The sequence below is a fragment of the Amphiura filiformis genome, chromosome 11 (genome assembly GCF_039555335.1).
Source record: "Amphiura filiformis chromosome 11, Afil_fr2py, whole genome shotgun sequence".
NCBI classification, from domain to species: Eukaryota; Metazoa; Echinodermata; class Ophiuroidea; order Amphilepidida; family Amphiuridae; genus Amphiura; species Amphiura filiformis.
The window spans coordinates 52,872,114-52,881,853 of record NC_092638.1 but is presented as its reverse complement, the minus strand read 5'-3'; positions in this window follow the sequence as shown (position 1 = coordinate 52,881,853).

Genomic DNA, 9,740 nt, shown 5'->3' with positions numbered 1-9,740 from the left:
TTTTTCCTCGAGATGTACTATAATATCAAGGTTACGGATATATTATAATCCCTTCTTATCTTCACTGATCCATCAGATACCTATTGTTATGAATGATCAATGAAAAGGTTCAGAACTGGGCTACTAATGGTCTTGTCAAGTATCTATAGTTATTTTCATGACTGTGTCAACTCAAAAATCATGCAAGGTCGAATGTAGGCAAAGTACGGTAAGTTGAGCTGTACGAGATAGCGGCGCAGTGCAGCGTGGGTTCGAGCCCCGCCTCTGCCTAATTAAATTTCCTTCTTTTTTTAAATTTCATATTATGTTCGGGAAATGTGGCTGGAAGAATGCATGTATGGCGAAGAGTGGTGTGGTGTAAATATTGTGGCGCGACCTATAAACAGCCCATTCAACAATATGACCACGGTGGTAAACATGTAGCTTCTGTTTTGATAACTTTTGGGGGTGAGAATCGTTCCGAATGTCCTGCGCGCATTCTACGCATCATGAAGAAGCTCCCACTTCCGGTAATACCGCACACAATTTATACTGGTGTGTTTATAGTGGGAATATCTCGCCACAACATCCTTCGGTTTAGAAGGATATCGATGTACCGTACATACTTATACTGCTAGTGTTTATAGTGGGCAAGTATCCGGATAATTTCTAGCCGGGTAGAAATTGTACCGCAATGTACCACACATCTGCTCCCACTATAAACACGCTCATAGAGCGTGTTTATAGTGAATATACCGCATATTGAGCATACCGTAGACGATAATCCTTGTATATATACCGATACCCTTGCTGTTTATAGTGAGACACAGTTACCGCACAAATTATATACCAACTAACATTATCGTACATTTGCAATGACCCCGATGTCACACAGGGAATGTGTAAATATTGCGTCGTGAGCTATAAACAGCCCATTCAACAATATGATCATGGCGGTGAACATGTAGCTTCTGTTTTGATAACTCTTTGGGGTGAGAATCGTTCCGAATGTCCTGCGCGCATCCTACGCATCATGAAGAAGCTCCCACTTCCGGTAATACCGCACACAATTTATACTGGTGTGTTTATAGTGGGAATATCTCGCCACAATATCCTTCGGTTTAGAAGGATATCGATGTACCGTACATACATATACTGCTAGTGTTTATAGTGGGCAAGTATCCGGATAATTTCTAGCCGGGTAGAAATTGTACCGCAATGTACCGCACATCTGCTCCCACTATAAACACGCTCGGTGAGCGTGTTTATAGACCACTTGGCATGTGACGTCATTGCCCGGCAGTATGCGCGCGCATTATGGCAATTTCCATTGTTCTTTGCCCTGCAGTGTGCGTACGCATCGTAGTTTGCTAAGGGCACATGCATTTTAAATCGCCCGCCACATTTCATATAATACAAGACAGCTATTGAACAGTGTAGCGGCTCGTTCAAGCATATCGACAGACGAGTCCCTCGCCTTTGTTGATAAACACTGGTGGCAAGTGGTCTATACGCTGGCGAAGTTACGTAATAATCGGATTAACTACCATAGCAATAGGTGAAAACAATTTTTGAATATACCGCGCTGCACTGATACTTTCACGCGGTACCTCTGCATTGAACCATATCATGCTGATCACTTGCACCTGTAAGATTAGTATCTTTGAAAAGACCAGTATTGTGTTCAATCTATGATTGCAGACATACATCAGGTGATTAGTTCAATCTGCTTGTAGTGCAGCGCGATATGTTCAAGATTGTTTTCACCTATTGCTATGGTAGTTAATCGGATTTATTACGTAACTTCGCCAGCGTATAGTGAATATACCGCATTTTGAGTATACCGTATACGATAATCCTTGTATATGTACCGATACCCTTGCTGTTTATAGTGAGACACAGTTACCGCACAAATTATATACCAACTAACATTATCGTACATTTGAAATGACCCCGAGGTCACAAGGGCAATGTGTAAATATTGTGGCGCGAGCTATAAACAGTCCATTCAACAATATGATCATGGCGGTGAACATGTAGCTTCGGTTTTGATAATTCTTGGGGGTGAGAATCGTTGCGAATGTCCTGCACGCATCCTACGCATCATGAAGAAGCTCCTACTTCCGGTAATACCGCACACAATTTATACTGGTGTGTTTATAGTGGATCTCGCCACAATATCCTTCGGTTGAGAAGGATATCGATGTACCGTACATACATATACTGCTAGTGTTTATAGTGGGCGAGTATCCGGATAATCTCTAACCGGGTAGAAATTGTACCGCAATGTACCGCACATCTGCTCCCACTATAAACACGCTATATGACAGCGAATCCGGTAGCCTGAAAGCTTTTTGTAAAACTCATACAGCATGTCACTTTTGTCATAGGTGTTGGCCTTCACTCTATTGTATTTTTTCATTAATGTATGGATGGCTAAAACCAGGCGTGTGACACTCACTCATTTGCATGGTAAAATGACCCCTCCATTGTGTTTGTTCATTTGTGTATGGCGAGTCATTATACTAGAAATACCTTTTAAAAGCATTAAATCATCCTGGCGGCCCCTTGCACTGGAAAACCAGAATTTGTTATTTAAAAAGAAACGAAATTACAAACAAACCCAGATCCGCCTGTTTACATATTTTTACATATAAATGGGTTGCAAAATTGGTCTCGAATATTAAGGTGGCTGTGTACTCTCAGACATGCATGTAGTAAAAGTGCAATAACTTTGTAATTATTCGCGCAAGACATATAAAAGTATACATTTTTATAAAGGCAAGACATCATTAAATCTTAATATGAATACAGATTTGGGGTAAAATAACAATTATGAAGAAAATCACAAAAAGTGAGTTTTTGGCAATATTTGTTAGGTACATCATAACAAAAAACACTCTTTCCAAAATATTTTATTTTGTTTTTAGCTCAATCTTGAGGCTCCATTCCAAAAACGTTTTTTTTTTTTTTGATATTGGCCTTATTTTTTGAGATATTGACCATATAAGGCATCAAATTGAACTTTTAAAATTCACAAACGCCTATTTGCACAAAATGATGCCTAAAATCGGAAATAGACCAAAATATAAAAATGAGAAAACCGTTTCTTGAGTCGATCATGCTTTTTACGATGATCATATTTGCTTACCTATAGATGCTGTATTTATTGAGTTATCGTGTACCTAAATCGTCATTTTACCGAAAATGAACATTGAAATAATGGCCGTTAAAGTTTAAAGTGGTCACATTTTGCCCTTTCATCGAATCTCACAGGAGAATGCGGCAGTTTTCGTTTTTCTACCTTATATTATGTGAACATCGGGTAAATCCACAGCCCGTTGAGAAGTTTGAGCGAAATCCATTTATAACTTGATATTCAAATCGAGGAAAAGAACTTGAAAAAACCCACATTTTATCAGCTAAAACGGAGCCATTTGACCACTTGAAATTAGTGTTTCCAAAGGATGCGCCACGCATGCAGATAAGCGTCGCGTATGCGTAGCGTATCTGTGCGTTAACAAATTGCGCGATACGCAGCGCGATGCGTTGTTGCGCGCGTGTCACTCCGCTGATACAACAAAGATTTTCTCTCTTTTAAAATTGCAAACACGAATGAAATAGTGAAATAAAATCCATAAAATAGCGCAGTTGGAGTTTATAAATCTGGATTTTCTTTCCTTGTATTTATAAAAAACATAACAAAGTAACAAATATCAAAAAAGCTCAATTTTGCGAAAGAAACAACGTCTTGAGTACACAGCCGCGTTAATGAATTAAAAGAAACATACGGGATATAATGAATCATTGACCTGACGCCATGAATGCAGAATTTATTTGTCGTTTCATTCCATGTTTTTACCGTATATCAAAATCCCATTTCTTGTTTAAATTATAATGACTTTTATTTTGCATCTTCAATGTGCAGTCTTTTCGATATTGAGCTTTTTGTACTATATAACATGTCACTAAAGCAGGTCATATGTGCTGACCTTCTTCTATTGTATTTGTTCACCTGTATATGAAGAGAAGAACGCCATTGAAACTCCATCGGTATATTAGGGCGTAGTTCATTGAACTCACCGAATTGCTATTCCAAGTACTTAGATAATACAGTATGTACTAATGGGTCGAGGTGATTGCATTGAAAAACTAATAAATTATTCATAAGAGTTACGTAATCAGTCGATAGTGTGGACACTCGTCACTTGCAAACCATCAAAATTCGTTATATTTTTGCGTTGGAAAAGAAACAACGTGAATAGAGTGCCCTTGCAAGGATGTATCCTCTCTGCTAAAAATCCATCGGTTACACTGGACTGCTATAATATAATTTGCAAGTATCATATTGCAAAATGGATGGAGATCGTTGCATTGAAAAGCGTAAAGTCGGTCAGCTGACGACTTTATCAACATTAGACCTGTTTATTTGAATTGGAAATGCAAAACCCAGCAGTTTTCATAGTTCTCAAAATTCAAACAATTCATAATGTATACGGTCTCACGACGAGTCGCCTTGCCGATGATATCAGTTTTGATAGCAGCAACAATATTTTTTACCATCACTTACAAGTCTACTTACAGACTGAAACCAGAATCGACACCGGAGATTGAGGTGAAAAACACCAATGAAGAAATTAAACGTAGCAAGAAAGGTAGGTCCAGGCTGGTCCAGCTTAGCTTGAGATCACATACTGCAGTTACTGTCCGTTTTCCTATACACAATACACAGTGCTCTCACCATTGACGCGCGACCTTTACAAATAGTGTATGTTAGAAGTATATTGCATTTGTCTAGTTAACATCACTGTGTGAAAAATAACCAGCCAATATTTAAACTATTCTCCAAACTTCTAGCAAATATATTTCTCTAACATGACCTAAAATTACAGCTAGGTTAGATGTTCAGAAATAGTCGCACTTTCGTAAAATATGAGTGAGGGCAAGGCATAGCTAGCTCATAGCTAGCCAACTCCCCGTGTTAATTGAATGGAGATTTGACCGAAAATATTGAGCTATATTGGTAACGGACCGCTCATGCCACTAAAAAACGGTACAAGCTACATTTAAATTATTCTATGAAATTCTAGAAAATATAGTTTTGTAACATGTCCTAAATTTTTAGCTAATTTAGGTGTTTGGAAATAGTCGCACTTTTGTGTTTTAGGAAGGATATGTAAACGACAGATAACACCAAAAATATGAAGAAATTATTTCCAAACCGTGTTAAGTCAACAATCATTATGTTGCTCATTTTCAAGAATGCTGGTTAACAAAAAGCAGACCATTGTCTCAATTCGTGAACAAAGGTCCACATACCATTGTTTCCTTGCGTTTCCTTTATAATCGGTTACCCAGCTGAAGCTGTATTATACCAGCTCATTGCGATACCGCACATATAAAACAGACACATGTGCACAACCAGAGAAGATCCGATTTAATCAGTTGAGCTGTTTCAATGAGTGTTATCTTGGTTTAATAGCCTTTAATGGGGTTTAAGTCCTGCAAAGGTCGAAGTGAATTCTACTGTAGACATGACTGCATCATGATGCAATTGCAGATTATACTAGTGGGGATTATGCACTTTCAGTTTCCCATACGTTTGAACGGGAATTGGATTGCGTACTTTTTCGATGTCTAGTGAGCAAATTTCTTCAATATTTTGAGAAAATGATGTCAAATTTTCTACTCTATATTGTTTGGTAATAATGTCTTTTGCCAATAGTATGTTTAAAGTTGTAATTTTGTGTTTTTGATCGCAAAGATCGGATATTTTCGTTCCCCATTCGAAATCTGAACCCTTCGCAAGGGTGCCGATTTCAGCAGAACTTTGACGATAATTTTGCCTTTTGGACACTAAAATGCATTCGATCCTTAATTTTGTTTTAAGTCTTAAATTAGCAAGCACAATAAGGTTAGTACCACTTTTATACATTGATGAAATTTTAAAGCTTTTTTTTTTTTTTTTTTTCTAACCGGCGCAAATCGTTAAGTGTGTATTTCCCATTGACATCCAAAATGGCGTAAGCCAGTCCTTAATATACATAGGTACGGCTTATATAGGACTGGCAAGCGAGTCTAGATTATACAATCTGATGTTTTATTTATACTAGTCGAACTCAACTCCTGACCCAAGTCTTCATCAGCTCTATGGACCTAAATACAGCTAGTTAATGTAAGATAGTAAATGTAAACCTATATTTTAGCTCGAGTATCTCGAGCTAGACCTACCCCTTCCCTTATGTCAAAAACGCGGGGCAGTTTGATTTCTGCAGAAAAAAAGAGCACAGTAAGAAAGTGTCATAGTAAACGTAAACCTCTACCCTCTATAATGTTTAATCAGACAGGTCAGTGAATCAGGTGGATGTCAGGGAACTTAATATATTATCGGGAATTGCCTCTTACGCATGATCGCACACAGTGAATGCCTCCGTCATACTCCATGGCAAGCAGCAACAGGCAAGACGTATTAACCAGTGACAAGCTTCGATTGTGCCCGTTTGTCTGCAATGCGCGTGCGTCACGCCGCTCAGCGACAAAAGTATGACACAAGCCTTTGGTCGGACCTCATGTCTAACATGATAACTGACATAGGTCAATATCCTTCCCGACATGCTTAGTAGCCAAGTCCGTAGAAGATTATTATTCTTGTGATCCACACACTATATACACATTATATATTTGGCCACATTTTATTATACCATAAATACAAATTTATTAAACATGGTAACACATATTCTCTAGCAATCGGTTATACGATGGAACTGGTAGGCATATTATAAATTCGGGATATTAAATATCTTCCTGACCAGCCAGATCAGCGCATGGTCACAGACGATTCCTTACTAGCCACAGACCGTCCGCTGGAACATGAACCATTCGTTATAATGGCTGTTGGTCGGACCTCATCTCTCCACATCGATTAAAAAATTGTGATCTATAATTCCCGACATTGGTCTTATGAACTCACATCCACCTGATAAGGGCAATGTCGGGGATTATACGCTGGCGAAGTTACGTAATCGGATTATATAACTACCATAGCAATAGGTGAAAACAATTTTTGAATATACCGCGCTGTACTGATACGTTCACGCGGTACCTCTTCGTTGAACCATATCATGCTGATTACTTGCACCTGTAAGATTAGTACCTTTGAAAAGACCAGTATTGTATTCAAACTATGATTGCAGACATACACAGGTGATGAGTGTAACCTGCTTGTAGTGCAGCGCGATATGTTCAAAATTATTATCACCTATTGCTATGGTAATTAATCCGATTAATTACGTAACCTCGCCAGCGTATAGGTCACAATCGATGTGGAGAGATGAGGTCCGACCGAGTCTCCTACACAGGTTACGCTTACTGTGGAGGGGCGGAACCAAACTGGCTGATGTGGAGACTAAGCCAGTTTGCGTCGGTCTGATACTCGTCTCTCCTCGTCTTTGACCTTGCGCAGATCTGGCTGGTCAGGAAGATATTTAATATCCCAAATTTATAATAGGCCTACCAGTTCCATCGTATAACCGATTTGCTAGAGAATATTGTTACCATGTTTAATAAATTCGTATTTATCGTATAATAAAATGTAGCCAAATGTTTATATGTGTACATAGTGTGTGGATCCACTCTTCTACGGACTTGGCTACTAAGCATGTCGGGAAGGATATGGCGGTATGCTGACCTGGGTCAATATGTTCTGGGCAGATGAGGTCCGACCGATTGCCTACGACCTTGTGTGCGATCGTGTGTGACAGGCAATTCCCGATAATAATCAAAGTTCCCTGAGTGAATCTATATGTATCAGTATTCGACGAGAATGAGTGATTTATTCGGATTAATTATTATAGTAATGCGTGAAAGCAATTTTTGAACATATTGCCCTGCACTATAAGTATAGGCTGCACTCATCATTGACTTCATATCATTGACTAAAAAAAAAAAAAAAAAAAGGTTTATATTATTACGTCCAGGAAAGCGCAAGTAAATGCCCTTAATATTGCCCGGATACACTTCCCAGTTTTTCTGTTATTTCCCGCTATTTTCCGGCATGCGGTTTTTCCCAACTAGTTAGGGAAAGTGTCATGATAGGGAATTTTATTTTCCTCTCTTCAGGGTTCATGAAAACTGTAGTTTTTCTGTCTCTCGGTCTTGGTCTTTTTCAGGATCACGTCTTATTATAGGAAATTCAACGGAGTCATCACAAAAGTTAACGGAGCAGCATGGAACAACACTGCATAAGAAATATGGCGTGCCTATTACGGGACTGGTAAGACCTTAAGGCCTACATAGTATTGAGTCAAACTCAAACCACGAAATGAACATCCTGTTAGTCAGATGATTGTTGTTCTACCGTATTAATCCAGTTGCAAATTATAATGGCTTTTATTTTAAATGGATTTTTTTGACTAAGATGGCTATGGCTTGCAACCATATTATAACGATGTGGAAGATTTTATATACCAGGAAAACTTTTCTATGTACCTTGCTCCAAAATTATTTATGATCTGAAAGATGATACAGGGGTCAAATTTAAAAATGAATTAAGAATAGTTTGCACCACCTACGATGCATCATTACATATGTAACATAACAAATTATATACCTCATATATAGATTCCTGTCATCTGATTGGTTAAAGGTGTGGTCATTGAATTAGCTATGCCCTCAAAACTTGACCATGGACCGGTCGTGGAAACGAACTATGGACCGGTTTGAGTCTACGCATGCGCAATCGCAACGTACATCCATTCGGTATATAAAACAAATATTGACTGATTTATATTCGGGGCATGGTTAAAATTATAGGCCCGCGGTGATCTCAAAACTATGCTATGGGTCTTAGCATGGTTTTGATATCACCGTGGGCCTATAATTTTAACCGTGTCCCTCATAGCGGTCAATATTTGTATAATATGTGGTCAATACGGTTCGCTGGACATCATCTGCTGAATTCGAATTATGAAGTACGCCAAGTACCTGTACATTCACTGCCATTTAACATGCTTCAAATGCCGCACTAAAAATATATCAAAGTATTCTTTTGATCCCAAGGATCACAAAACATGTAACATTTATGCGCTTATGATGTGTAGTTACCAAGTTACGGGCTCAACAGGTCCAATTGCATCTTGTACATGGGTTAAATATTAAAGGTTGCTCCAATGTCGTTAAAATGGAGACAAATTATTAGAAAATACGTTGTAAAGTCGGTCGTCTCGTTGTCCTGTCTTTGTTCGTCAGTGTTCATGTAGCCGTCCAGTTGTCCTGTTCCATGTCTAATTTGACAGCCATACAGCCATACATATATATACATGATGATGATTTCATAATATCAGGCTGCCGTCATGTTTGCCATTTGTTCGCTTTAGCACATTCTAAGCTTGTTCCAAAAAGTTCCTTTAACACGATGTATTGTTGGTCGAAGCAGCCCAAAAACCGATTTTCATTATCTTAATCAATATATTATTGTAAAAAAACACTTTGATGTTTTGCAATAGTTCATTCTATACGTTTTACAAAAGTTTTTGTTTGAGCCCTCTTTACAACATAACTCAAGAACCACAGGACCTACAAAACAACATCTGTTATGTTTGAATTCTTCTACACAATTGCTATGAAATTATCAATGCAATTTTTGACAAAGCTCACTACCATTCGCAAGATGCTGTGAACTACCAAATCGCAACAGTTAACAGAATGTTCTTCTTGCCAAAACCAATTAAATTTTACTGACCAGACAGTTTTGGCCATCTTGG